General features: G+C 45.0%; 1 protein-coding gene across 1 annotated transcript in view; it reads left to right on the top strand.

Moving 5' to 3' along the window:
- The window catches only part of LOC123765653 (zinc finger protein 436-like), a 50,999-nt gene extending 36,647 nt beyond the window's left edge, over positions 1-14,352 (top strand). Inside the window, exon 2 of the mRNA XM_069334083.1 lies at positions 14,176-14,352. The gene's annotated coding sequence lies outside the window, so the exon portion shown is untranslated. The remainder of the gene's footprint in view (positions 1-14,175) is intronic.
- The last annotated feature ends 221 nt before the right edge of the window (positions 14,353-14,573 follow it).

Below are 14,573 nucleotides of genomic sequence, written 5' to 3'. Positions count from 1 at the left end.
ACTAGAGATGCTATACCGATGATGATACTTTTCAAAACGCTTGTGCTCTCTAGAGTGGAGTACTGCTGCAAAATGACAGCCCATTTCAAAGCTGGAGAAATTGCTGACCTGGAGAGCGTGCAGAGATCCTTTACTGCTAGAATCCACTCAGTAAAACATCTAAACTATTGGGACCGACTAAAGAGCCTAAAACTGTACTCACTTGAGCGCAGGCGGGAGACGTACATAATAATTTACACGTGGAAAATATTAGAGGGGTTGGTCCCAAACCTGCACACAGAAATAACATCACATGAGACCAGAAGACATGGCAGGATGTGCAGAATACCCCCGTTGAAAAGCAGAGGTGCAACAGGTACTCTGAGAGAGAACTCTATCAACATCAGAGGCCCGAGACTGTTCAACACGCTTCCACTACACATAAGGGGCATAACTGGCCGACCCCTCACAGTGTTCAAGAGAGAACTGGATAAGCACCTCCAAAGGATACCTGATCAACCAGGCTGTGATTCATACGTCAGGCTGCGAGCAGCCGCGTCCAACAGCCTGGTTGATCAGTCCGACAACCAGGAGGCCTGGTCGATGACCGGGCCGCGGGGACGCTAAGCCCCGGAAGCACCTTAAGGTAACCTCAAGGTAGATGGGGCAAGAGTCGCGCTATCTCTCGCCCGGGCGAGAGTCGAAACTTATTTTAGAATTGATATATATATCTTTGTCCTCCAACAAGATATATTTCCTTTGGTGCACTCACAATAACGAGCATATCTCTGTCTTTCTGAAGGCATATTATATTTTAGGCTTTATAAGCGTATCTTTGTTAATTACATACTATATTGGCAAGTGCGTAGGCTTCTGCACTCCATGACCGACAAGCTACTGAATGCCACTATAAAAACGTATGTATCTTCACTTGAGCTTTATATATGTCTATGGTAAAGTATTTAAAATAAAGCTTATATTTCTATCTTTCTTAAGACACATAAAACATATGTGTTTATTAACGAATTTACGTGAAATAAGCATTGTTCTGAGAGAGAGTTGCTCTGTCGATCAGTTTGTGCGGGTTCGGAACTTGGCGATTATTAAAACACATGTATCTTCATTAGAACTATATATATTTCTATGGTAAAGTAGTTAAAATGAAGCTTATATTTCTATCTTTCATAAGACATATAAAACATTTGTGTTTATTAACGAAATTACGTGAAATAAGCATTGTTCTGAGAGAGAGTTACTCCGTTGCTCGATCTGTGCGGGATCGGAGCTCGCCGATTATAAAAACATAAATATCTTCGCTTTAAATACAAATATGCCCATGGTACCTTACCTACCTCAAGGTAGGTAAGGCATTTAAAATGAAGATTATGTTTCTATCTTTCTTGAGACGTATAAACCTCTTACGTTAATTAACGATTCTGCGTGAAATAAGCATTGTTCTGAGATGAATATTGCGGATTTCCAGCTCTACGACCGATGAAAAATGCAACTTTCATACAACTACAAATATCTTCAGTTTTACTTTAAATTTTGTCCTGAAAGAGTTTTCATATATAAGTAAGTAAGTAATTATCAAAAGAAGGCACCAAACCGGGAAGGCTATGTAGCACCATCAAATACGCAAAATAATCAGAGGGCGCTAAATATCACCAAGGATGCCAATACGAGAACAAAAACGCATAAGGCGAATGATATCAAAAGTATCCGAGTCACCAAGAATTCTATCGAGGGACAGGTGACCGCGAGGGGCGGTCGGAAAGCAAGACACACGCTCGTCCTGGAAGTCAGGACTTTCAAGAAGAACATGCACGACTGTAAGAGGGACAATGCAACTAGGACAATAAGGGGCAGGGCGGCGCTCCATCAAGTGACCATGGGTTAAGCGAGTATGGCCAATACGCAACCTCGCCAGAGCTGTTTCCCACCTCCGGTTACGGTAGAAGGAGGACGGCCACGAGGAAACACAACATAAGACATAAAACACAAGAGTACGTAGCTTGTTACCAGTAACAGACAACCAAGAAGCCTGCCAACGGGTAAGGACTGAGGAATGGATAACCGGGTAAAAGTCGGAATAAGGAATGCCTTTACGAGAGATGGGACAAGAGCGGACAGCTTCCTTGGCGGCAGCATCCGCACGCTCATTTAAAGACACACCAATATGGCTGGGAACCCAACAAAACTCAACCGGCTTAAATTTACTGTGAACGAGAAACAGCCAATGCTGGATCTCGACAACTACTGGATGAACCGGATTAAAGGACCCGAGAGCCATGAGGGCACTACGAGAGTCAACAACAACTACAAAGGAAGACTGACAACGAGAAAGCAGGAGACGAAGAGCATAGAGAATAGCATAAAGTTCCGCTGTAAAGATGCTAGTCTACGGAGGCAAGCGACACATATAAGTGCGATCAGGAAAAACAACAGAGTAGCCAACACCGTCCGCTGACTTAGACCAATCGGTGAAGACAGAAACGGAGCGGGAGTGAGAAGAAAAGTGCTCGAGGAAAAGGCGTTTTAGAACCGTAGGAGGGGTAAAAGCTTTAGTGATACGGGTCAAGGATGTACAAAACCGCGGAAGAGGGACCCTCCACGGGGGCAAAGAAGGAACAACACGAGGAGAAACATCAGAAATACGAACGGAAAGAGAATCCTGTAGGCGAGATAACCGGACAGAAAGAGGGAGGTGGTGAAGAGGAACAGGAACCGCAGGAGGGGTAAAAGTTAAAGCACGACAGAGGCGAGAGGAAGGATGTTGCAAGGACCGCGCAAGATAGCGAAGACAGTAGCGATCACGGCAGTCCTGGAGAGAGGAAGCCAGTGTCAACATACAAGCTAAAGATGGAAGTCGAACGAAAGGCACCAGAACTGACGCGCAACCCAGTATGGTGCAAAGCATCAAGACGGCGAAGAGTAGAAGGAGAAGCAGACGAGTAAGCAGGGCAACCATAATCGAGCTTAGACAGGACGAGAGAGGAATGTAAAGCAAGGAGAGTGCGCCTATCTGCCCCCCAAGAAGTATGGGACAAGACCCGAAGGAGGGTAAGGGCCTTGGAGCACTCAACACGGAGGTAAGAGATATGGAGAGACCAAGACAAACGAGTGTCAAGGAATAACCCCAAAAGCTTCGCGGAATCTTTGTATTCAAGGGGATGACCATAAAGTGACAAAGAGGGACGAAGAACAACCCATTTCCGCGTAAAAGTCATGGCACAAGTCTTAGAAGTAGAGAACTTGAAGCCATGATCTGTGGCCCAAGACGACACGGCATCAATTGCAAGTTGAAGCCGGCGTTGAAGGAGAGGCGAATCATCACCCTGACAACAAAGGGTAAGATCATCGACATAGAGAGCGGAGAAGACACCAGAAGGAAGAGAGGAAAGAAGACCATTGAGGGCAACCAGAAAAAGAGTAGTGCTCAGAACACTACCCTGGGGCACACCTTCGTATTGCTGAAAAGAGGGAGAGAGAGCGATACCAAGGCGCACCCAAAAGGAACGACGAGAGAGGAAGCTGCGGAGAAAGAGAGGGAGATGACCACGAAGGCCAAAAGAATGAAGTTGAGATAGGATATGATAACGCCAAGTGGTGTCGTAAGCCTTTTCCAGGTCAAAAAGGACAGCAACAACGGAGGTCTTCGCAGCAAAAGCAGTACGAATATAGACCTCCAAGTTCACCAGGACATCTGTCGTGCTGCAGCACTTGCGGAAACCAAATTGAGAAGGGGAGAGGAGGTGATGGTGTTCCAGGAACCACATCAGACGAACGTTAACCATACGTTCAAAGAGTTTGCAGACACAACTTGTGAGAGCAATAGGGCGAAAGTCCTTAGGGGAAGTACCCAGAGACCCCGGTTTGCGAACAGGGAGGACAACGGCATCGAGCCAGTCCTCAGGGACTGACAACGACTCCCAGATCCGATTATACAGACTCAGTAAATACTGAGACGTGCTCGGAGGGAGATGGCGAAGCATCTCATAATGAATACCATCGGAGCCCGCCGCCGTAGAACCGCAGAGGGCCAGGGCAGAACGAAGTTCAGAGAGAGAGAAGGGATCATTATAGGGAAGCTGAAGATGAGTGCAGAAATCTAAAGGACGAGACTCAAGGACAGGTTTACGAAGAAGGAAAGATTGGGGAAGATGAAGACCAGAGCTAACAGAAGAAAAGTGGGAACCCAGTTCGGAAGCGACCTGCAACGGGTCCGCCACAAGAGTATCATGGAGGTGAAGGACCGGTGAAACATCGGGAACGAACTTACCCGCTATCTTGCGGTTACGCTTCCAGATCTGGGCCAGAGGGGTTTCGGACGTAATTGTTGAGACAAGATGCCCAACATTCACGTTTAGCCGTACGGATGGCCCTACGGGCCACCGCACTCGCTTTCCGAAAGAAAAGAAAAGAATCGGTCGTCTGCCTATGGCGGTGCCTCTTCCAGGCTGCACGCTTACAGCGGACAGCCCGAGCACAGTCCGCATTCCACCAGGGAACGCCATTCCGCGGACCCCGAGAGGAAGAGCGAGGAATAGAGCGGAGGGCAGCGTTGAAGACAGTGTCATGAAAAAGGAGGAGAGCGCGAGAGAGAGGCAGAAGGGAGAGGTCAGAGAGAGCAGCACTGAGGGTAAATAGGGTCCAGTCTGCCTTAGCAAACTGCCACCTAGGGAAAGAGAGGGAAGGGCGAAAAGAGAAAAAGGAAACAAGGATGGGGAAATGATCATTTCCATGGAGGTCATCAAGAACCTGCCACGTGAAATTTAAGTAAAGAGAAGAAGAGCAGAGAGAAAGATCAAGACAAGAAAGGGTGCGAGTCCGAGAGTCCAAATGAGTGGGCTCACCAGAATTCAGAAGAGACAGGGAAGAAGAGAGGAGAAACGGCTCAAGGAGGCGACCCCGGGTATTCGTCAGAACGTCACCCCAAAGGGAATGACGACAATTGAAGTCACCCAGCAGGAGCACAGGCTCCGGCAAGGAGTCTAGGAGGTGTTTCAAATCAGGAAGAGAGAGCGGGACACTCGGGGGGGAGATAAATGGAATAAACTGTGTACCATTTCCCCACAAAGATACGTGCAGCAGAACAATGGAGAGGCGAAGGAAAAAGTAAAGGAACAAAGGGAACATCAGCACGAATCAAGAGAGCAGAAGAATTAGAAGCCCCAGCAATGGCTGGGGGGGGAAGAAAGGAATAGCCACGAAAACGACCAGGACGAGCACCAAGCATTGGCTCCTGGAGACAGACACAAAGGGGCGAAAACCGCGAAATCAGAAGTTAGAGTTCGAGGAAATTGGCGTAATAACCTCGAACGTTCCATTGAAGAATGGACAACGACGAGAAGAGAAAGGACAAAACCAGAGAACGAGGAAGAAACCAAGGCGAAAGAGCAACAGAGCACGTTAAAGAATATCAGGGTCGGGATCAGGGTCAGCAAAGTCAGGGTTAGGGGGCATGGGTAAACTGAGCAAAGACGGAGGGAAGGAAACGGGAGAACAGATCAGAGGTGGGCGGGCGGGGTCCGGAGGAGGAGGAAGAGGAGGAGACAATGGAGAGGAGCAGTCAAGGACAGCAGCAGGAAGAGGGGGAGTAGAAAGAGGGGAGCGCACCCCAGCAAGAGCAGCAACCGAAAGGGAAGCAGGGGCCAAAGAAACCTCCATAGCAGGAACAGGGGGCGCAATCACTGAAACGGGAGGGGGAAGGAGCAACAGAACCAGACGTAGGAGCTGAGGAAGAAAGTGAAGCCTTCTTACCCGCCGGGGAAGAGGAAGGAGAGGAGCCAGGCTTACGCTTCTGACTTAATCTAACAGATAATTTTAAGTAGGTAATTTTCAACAAAATTGACAAATGTTTACAGGTACAGTGTAAGAAAATTTGACACAATACACAGATATTAGATTAATAAACAATAATGACAAACATTAGTAGGTGCATTAGGGTAAAATAGGGTTATCAAATTGTTCATTGAAGCACAATTTGAAGATCATTTCAAGGAATAATTAAGTAAAATATGCTCTCAATATAACAACCATGATATAAGGTGATAGCAATGATGACAAAGGTAAAGATTTATTTATTTACTTATTTATTTATATATATACAAGAAGGTACATTGGGATTGTGAGGATACATAGCATAGTAATTACATTCTTGTAAAGCCACTAGTAAGTGCAGCATTTCGGGCAGGTCCTTAATCTAAGAAAATTTTAAGTAGGTAAATACTTGCAAAATTTATAAAAATGCTAAAAGTTACATAGCAAGAAAAAAAATAAAAGATGAGAGAAAATTGTAGATACAGGCATACCTCAGAATAAGAGTTTAATCCGTTCCTGGAGACGCCTCGCCTTCCGAAAACTCGCATTCCGAAGTTAATTTCCCCATAAGAAATAAAGGGAAATGAATTAATCCGTTCCTGACTACCCCAAAAACCCCACATCAAACTAAATTTTTATACCTAATTTACCTAATTCATCTAAATAAACCTACAAAACTGTGTTCCAGGTATTACTTACCTTGCTGTCGAGTGCTGTAGGCGTATGGAAGATGGTGAGGAGGAGAGGAGTTACTGTTTGGAAGGGGAGTCCGATTTCATAATCACATCACATAACCCCATGCCTTGTAACACTATGGATACCACTTCTCTTTCTAAATTTTTCAAACCAGCCCCTGCTTGCCTTAAACTCTTTCTTATCTGCATCACTCGTTGCAGGGGTATTCTTTAGAAGGTCTTCGTGCAACACCCTGGCTTTCTCACAAATAATGGCCTCCGAAACACTATCACCCCTCAACTCCTTGTCGTGTATCCAAATTAATAACAACTTTTCCACTTCTTCAAGTATTTGTGGTCTTTGTGCCGTTAATGTTCTTACTCCTTTTGCCACTTTAGCACCCATAATCTTATTTTTCTTCTTAAGTATAGTGCATATTGTTGATGTGGCTTTGTTGTACTGCCTACAAAGTTCAACAACACGTGTACCGTTCTCATGCTTCCGAATGATCTCTTGTTTCTCCTCTATTGTCATCCTCACATGAGCTTTCTGGCCTTTATCCTTACCACTGGCTTTCTTGGGACCCATGGTGAGATATATAATAACAAATTGTATAGACAAATCACCAAAAATCCAACAAAACACTGAAAATACGCGAGAAGAATTGATGTGGGGGTAGTCACTGAGCGCGAGACAATAATAAACTGAGGGGCGACGAACGCGCTAGGTCGGCTGTACGCGTATCAACAAACTCGCGTCCAAACTCGCCTCCCGAAGTAACCCTTGCCTTCTGAGACAAATTTTTGGAGTAAATACACCTCGCCTTCCGAAAACCTCGCATACAGGGACAATCGCATTCCGAGGTACCACTGTACATTAAAGCACATAGGTAGCTCAGATTGATTGCAATGACAGCTTGAATGATAGTTTAACAAAAGTTAATAGGCACAATACAGCATATGGCTAGCACATAAAAGAAGACAACAATGAACACAATGATAAAGTTGTTTGGATTAAGTACATAAAGATTGGGAGATTGGGTAACACTAGATACAGAGCAAATTTAAAGCTCAGTGTAGGAAACTATGAAGATGAAATTAGGTACTTTTTGTTTTTAAATGAGGCAACAGTTTGACAGCTTTTCAATTCACTAGGGAATGAGTTCCATAGACTAGGTCCCTTAATTTGCATACGAGTGTTTACACAGATAAAGTTTGACCCTGGGGATATCAAAGATATATTTATTTCTGGTGTGGTGATAATGGGTCCTATTACATCTGTCCAGGGAGAGTTTCAGAGCATGGTTTGCATTTAAGAACAGGGTTTTGTAAATGTAGTTGACACAAGAGAATGTGTGGAGGGAGTTAATATTTAACAAGTTAAGGGATTTAAACAAGGGAGCTGAGTGTTGTCTGAAAGCAGAGTTTATTATTATTCTGAAAGCAGATTTTTGCTGGGTGATGATGGGCTTAAGGTGATTTGCAGTGGTAGACCCCCATGCATAGATATCATAATTAAGATAGGGATAGATTAGTGCATAATGTATGTAGTGAGAGGAGAGCAGAGTAGATGGCAAATTCCTTTTTTTTTTTTATTATTATTATTTTCTACCACAGACATGGCCACACATTTACAATGCTAACTAGCATTGTAAATGTGTGAATGTGTAAATGTGTAAAACATTTTCTTCTGACCTCCATGGACAGGGTTAGAGATGTATTAAACATATAGTTCAGGGGTTTATTGAACTCTCAACCACAGAAGGTGCTTCAGTGCTTTTAAAATGCTAAGCTAACCTACATACGTAAATACATAGATACACAGATTTACGTATGCCCTACATAAAGTGTTCAATGTGTCTTTTACATAGTGTCATTAATGCACATTTACAAAGGTGAAATGTAATTCTGATCAGCTTCCATATATACTTCCATATGTATACCCATACATATACATACACACACACACACATATACATACATATATACACACACACACACACACATATACATACATATATACACACACATGCATTCACATACATATGTCTCATTTACTCTGACAGGGTGAGATAACTGATAAAGAAACTAGTGTGCAATTAAGCACTTAATCACTGAAGGTGATTAAGGTGCTTTTACAAGCTCAGGTTATATAGTTACATTATATACATGCATTGTATAATTGATATATTACATGGTCAATCTTGGATACAAGTCCAATATATCATCAAGTGTTCCAGTACTCATATAGTAATTATAGAGTTCAGCATACCTTAGCCCAGGAGGGCGAAAGTCAATCAGTATGGGACATTCTACAATATAATGTTCAAGAGAGTGCATGTTTTCTCTTTCACAAAGTTGACACATTGTGTACTCGACATTTGGGTTTTGAGAAAGCTGCCAGATATGTCTATATCCCAGGCGTATTTTGGCCACTATAACATCACATTGCCGGGTTCTTGTTCTATTAGTCCCATATGTGAATGTCTCCTCACGATATCTATCGTAATATTTAATGCTACAACTTTCAGGTCTTTGTGAATTTGTTAGGTCGGTGAGATCTTCATTAGATATTTGTTTTAAGTATTCTCTTTGTCACTGCTAATGAAATACCCATATCAATTTCTACCACTGGTTTTCTACAGGCTGTCTTGCAAGCGTATCAGCAGTGTCATGCCTTGAGATGCCAACATGTGATGGTATCCATAGGAATTTGATTTCAAATCTGTTTTCTTTAGCAGCTAAAACATTCATTCGAATATCACTGACTATTTTCTGGGTGTCACTACTATGTGCGTTCAATGCCAGGAGTGCACTCTGCGAGTCACAGTATATAAGTTCACTGCCTTTGTCTTTTAAAAATTCAGTGGCAAGGTATATGCCTGCAAGTTCGGTTTGAGTTGTACTTGCCCAGTCATTGACGCGCTTCATTGCTGTATGTACGAGAGAAGATTGTTCAAATATATTACATGCACATCTGGTATATCGTCCACCTTCTACAGAACCGCCAGTATAACACTGATACACATCGTTACCCATACTTTTGAGTACTTTCAGTGATGCCTTTCAGTGTTAACTGTTTTAATAATGTAGAGTGCACACTATCTTGGGCGCATTTACAAAATCAACTGATAGATCCCAGTTATCCCATGGAGTAATTGGTTGATTAATCATTAGTTGAGTTGGGTACATATTTAATATTTTGATGGAGTTGGCTACCTTGTAGAACCAATATACATAATCAGATTTCGTTCATCTTGGACATATTATATTCTGGTACAGACGTCGACATACCAGCTCAAAATGAAGACAGGTTCTCTGGCAGTGTCGTAAAAACCCTGATGGAACCGTTCCTGAACAAGGGGCATATACTGTTCACCAACAACTATTACACCAGCCCCTTATTGACCAGATACCTCCTTGCCCATAACACCGGCGTATGTGGCACTGTGAAGGTCCACAGGAAGGAAATGCCAGTGTTCGGTATAGGTATAGCCGTGGGTGAGTGCCAGCTGCGCAAGTGTGACAATATGCTGTCAGTGAGGTGGAAGGACAGACGCGAGGTGAATATGTTGACTACGATTCACACTGGTGCCATTTTGGACAGTGGGAAAGTCCACTTTCAGACTCGCAACACCGTGTATAAACCAGACTGTGTCATAGACTATAACGTGAACATGCGCCTCGTCAATGTATGTGACATAATGCTTGGTGGAGTGTAGTGCGTGCACAAGTCTGTGAAGTGGACGAAAAAGTTCTTTTTCCACCTCATGGATGTTGCAGTGCTCAACTGCTTCAACATACTGTATACCTAGTAAAATCTGGCAGGAGACCGTCTATACGTACATTCAGTGCTGGTGTTGTGCCACAGCTGCTAGTAAAGTATGGTAAGCTGCTAGTAAAGTATGGTAAGGAGGGTTCCATTGTACCGCGCGGGGTGCAAGCAACAATGCCACACGCAGCTACAGACAGATTCAGGGGTAATGAGAACCTCGGAGTACATATGCTCGAGTATATGCCAGACACAGCATCACGGAAGAAAGGTAAACGTGCGTGTATAGTATGCAGGAACACTCCCCGCAGAGAACAAAAACGAAGATGCATCGGCACCTGGTGCGTGGAGTGCAAGGTGCCACTCTGCACCGTTGGCTGTTTCGCAGCATATCACACACTCGCAGAGTATTGAGTGTGTTTATGGTGTGTGTGTATATATAGTGTGTGATCCTGTACAGTGTGTATATAAAGTGTAAATATAAATATATTAGGCATGATACATTGGAAATTGTGCGGGATAAGTGAACTTGTTTGTGATGCACGTAACACAGTGTCTACAGACAGTACGGATGTTCTACTGGCATAATATAGTGTACGTATTCATTATACATTGGATTGGCACGTAAAAACAATTAAATTGTATTTGATGTATTTGGAACTGTGCGCAAAAAATGAACGAAAATATATTCGCGGCAACTCGCGCGCCCCGCCCCGAGCGCCCTACTGGCCCCGGGAGCGTACATCACAGGAGCACGGGGAATGATGACGTATCGCCCCAAGTTACTGACCCCATAGCAGCCAAAGTAAGTACAATTTCAATTTTTTTTTACGTACCCATACTGAGGGAAGGGTTTTTGACACTAAAAAAAAAAAAAAGATTTTTTTCCAGAGAATTTATTTCCTGTGCACTGCGGGGGTGTCATATTTGGAGGCAACGCAGTTAAGGAGTTAACACCCTACAACAACAACACACTGTTACCCAAGACGAATCTGACCAACATAAGCTCCTTGATTCTGTCGTTATCTTTTCACGTGATTTTCCCCAAGAAACTGATGGAGAAGACTGTGCTGCCGGCGCTCGTGATCGAACCCGGGACCACAGGATCACAAGTCCAGCGTGCTGTCCGCTCGGCCGACCGGCTCCCTTAGTGGCACACAGGGCAATCCCTGTGTCAAACAGAAACAGATGGTACTGAAGGCTGTGCCAGCGCTAAATGGCATCACTGACCTACCTACCACGATGGGAAGAACCCCGAGCCCTGGCATGACTCTTCTGGGAAGGCTCCACCACGCCCCCCCCCCCACCCCCCCAGAGGACCAACAAGTCTGACATAGGACGTCAACTAGCCAAAGCCGCCTGCAGATACTGCGCAACCGCAGACTCTGCAAACAGCAATTAGACAAAAAGGCGAAGACAACCTAAGAGTTAAGGCCCAAGCGGATTTCATGGGAGAAGTGATCATTGCCTTCCGACAAAAGAAGCAAAAGACCATGAAACCGCATTTCGCAGGAGCAGCTCGAACACCTTCAACAATGCAGATGATGCACACACCGCCAAGAGCAATGCACACGACCCAGAGGTGGCTCCACGTTCCTTCACATCCAACTCAAGCCAATCCAAGTACAGCTCAAGGAGGGAGAAGAAACGAAGGGGCAAAGCCAGCAAGCTACGCATACACAAATCCTCCGCTACCAATGCAGCCAAAAGGGAAGAAACCTGCATGTGAAGCTGCATCAGATCAACATGCCACGGAAAGGCAGGGGCAAACAACCATGCATTGAGATGCTCAAATTCGTCCCCCAGGAAAACCTGCAAAGCCGTTTGAGCTTCCCTCCACTCAAGCTCGCGGGACTGGCATAATGCATGCCAAGCCTCCAACGAGAAGACCGGGCAGTCTGTTAACCAGGACAACTCCGGAACTTCATAACGAACCCAGTACAGACACGAAGATCCATACACGAAGGAACGCGGATCCATCATGAAAGCATAATCTGAAATGCGCAAGAGGTACGCCGCAAGGGCTTCCCGCACCACATGACAGGACGCGGGAAGCCGAAAACATTCAGAAAAATGGGACTCGGGAACCAACTGGATCACAGAACCGAACCAGGGGAGGGGTAGACGACAAATTCAATTCATTCCAGGAGGGAGCAAAAGAGAACCCTTCTCCTTGAAACACCAAGCCCCCTTCCGAGGGTACAAAAACCTAGGCGGGGTCCAACAGGATCCAAGGCCCCCAAGTCGACCCCCTTCCCCGCCCTTGGAACTTCACCCAGAGGACCTGGGGCCGAGCCATTCTCCAAACCCCTTGCCTCTAAAGAAAAGGCAGGTGCAGCCAAAAAAGCAGGAACGAAAGGAGCCCACTGGTTAGACTCAAAAGCTCTGGCTGGAGGACTAAGCTCGAATGCCTCCGCCGCCACCCCGGAAGGGGATTCTCCCAAGACCGCCCAAGTCTCAACAGTGACTAAACCCTGCCCCGACTTCGAAACCCTCAGACGTTTCAGAGCTGGGAGTAAAGGGGGGGGGGGGATGATCAGTAGCTTGGGTGAACTGGAGCACATACAAAGAACAAACTTTGCACGACTCCGGGTCAAAAGAATCACCGACCCAACAGACAGCATGGTGGAGGCACAACTGGTGATTGTCACCCTGAAACAAGGGGACAAAGTAACCATCAACCTTGCATGAAGCGAGAGGGGACTCAGGGTCGCATCCATCAGACCACAGAGCCCCTGTAGGGTTTCTCAGGGGGCCCTTAGCCTTGGTATCACGCTAAGGAAAGCCCAGGCAGGTTACTGCGAACCGGGACTCAAACTAACAAGCAAACTTTTAAAGCTAAACCCCCCGGGATGTGTTCACTCATGGAGGCCGAGATGGGAGTACCACCAAGAAGACGGATATGGATATATATAAACCCCAAGTTTAGATAGGGGGCAACCAACCAAAAGCAGGAAAACAAAAACAAAAGAAAAATCCAGCAAGAGGACAACGTACCTAGGCGGAACAGAGCCAGCCGCTGTAATAGGTAAAAACTAACTGTGCAGTACCCCATGCCCCTACCAGTGAAAAACTATCCCTTGCCCAGAGGCAAAGAAGGGCAACAAAAGCCCCAGCTGACTTAAAGGGCGGCCAATTACCGAGCAGTAAAAGACACAGCAGAAGTACATCCTAAGGTGACTTGTGGAAGGTGGCCCTAAGCCCCAAGGGCAGTATTTACTGGGCACCTAGGGAAGGCAACCCTAGGGGCGTGCAGCCCGAGTACCGTAGAATATTACAGTACTCCTGGCTCACACACCACCTGTAGAGACAGACCACTCCACAAGGCACAGAAACTGAGACCAAAGCAGGAGCCAGAGTCACATCAGCCAAAAACTGGATCAGGGTCTGGGGCTCCCCATTACCCCTCCTGGGGAGGCAGGGGGGTTGCGCAGACAGCGGCGCGGCAAAGTGATGACGTCATGCTCGTTTGCTAATTTTCATTTGGGGAGTTCTGTCCACTTGTTCGACTTTTGGTACCAATGTTTTCACCAGAATAGGGGTTTGTTTTGGTCGATGACAGATATAAAATGCTCCCAACCACATGGGTTTCTCTAGGCCATTGCTCCTTGTGCCTCTCTGAGGGATCCAGGTTCTGGCTCATGGTTTCAGGTAGGCAAGAACTCCATGCACATTGACTGATGCCAGAAAGCAAATATATCCAATATCAGCTTGGAGTAGCTCCCCTCAAGAAAATATGCTTTCTTATGTATTTACTGTATTTTAATTAATGTACAACTGAGCAAATATGCTCCCATCTGTTTTTGAATGAAAATTACTTATGTTTTGTGGTTAATTAGTTAAAAATGAATAAGATCCCTTCCTGTCGATTGTTATATTAAAGAAAACATCTAAAAAAATTCATATTGCGTGTTTGTTCACCTACAGTTACCAGTATAGTGACTTCAGTACCCCTACAACACAACGAAGTTCAAGAAAAATGGCAATGGAGAGGCAATTGACCAGCAAGAGAACAATAAGCAGACTAACACAAGACCAGACGCTCTCTCGCACCCCTCCTTAGGTTTGTACAGTTTTAGAATATATATATGTGTGTGGATTAGAGACTTGTGTTTGCTTAACCCTTGTCTGGTGGATATTAGGGCACTAAACCAGTTACTATTTCATAGTTATCCTTTAATGTAGCTGGTTAATATTTTGCTGTTATGTATATAGCAACAGTATTTTGCATTATCCATGTGTAACAAAGGATAATTTGATGCTTCAACTGCTTCATATTTATGTAAAGACACATTGGGACAATAATTTTTTAATTAAAATCAGAT

This window comes from Procambarus clarkii, chromosome 30 (assembly GCF_040958095.1).
Source record: "Procambarus clarkii isolate CNS0578487 chromosome 30, FALCON_Pclarkii_2.0, whole genome shotgun sequence".
NCBI classification, from domain to species: Eukaryota; Metazoa; Arthropoda; class Malacostraca; order Decapoda; family Cambaridae; genus Procambarus; species Procambarus clarkii.
Note: the sequence above shows the minus strand (reverse complement) of the source record. Positions and strands in the feature narration are given on the sequence as shown.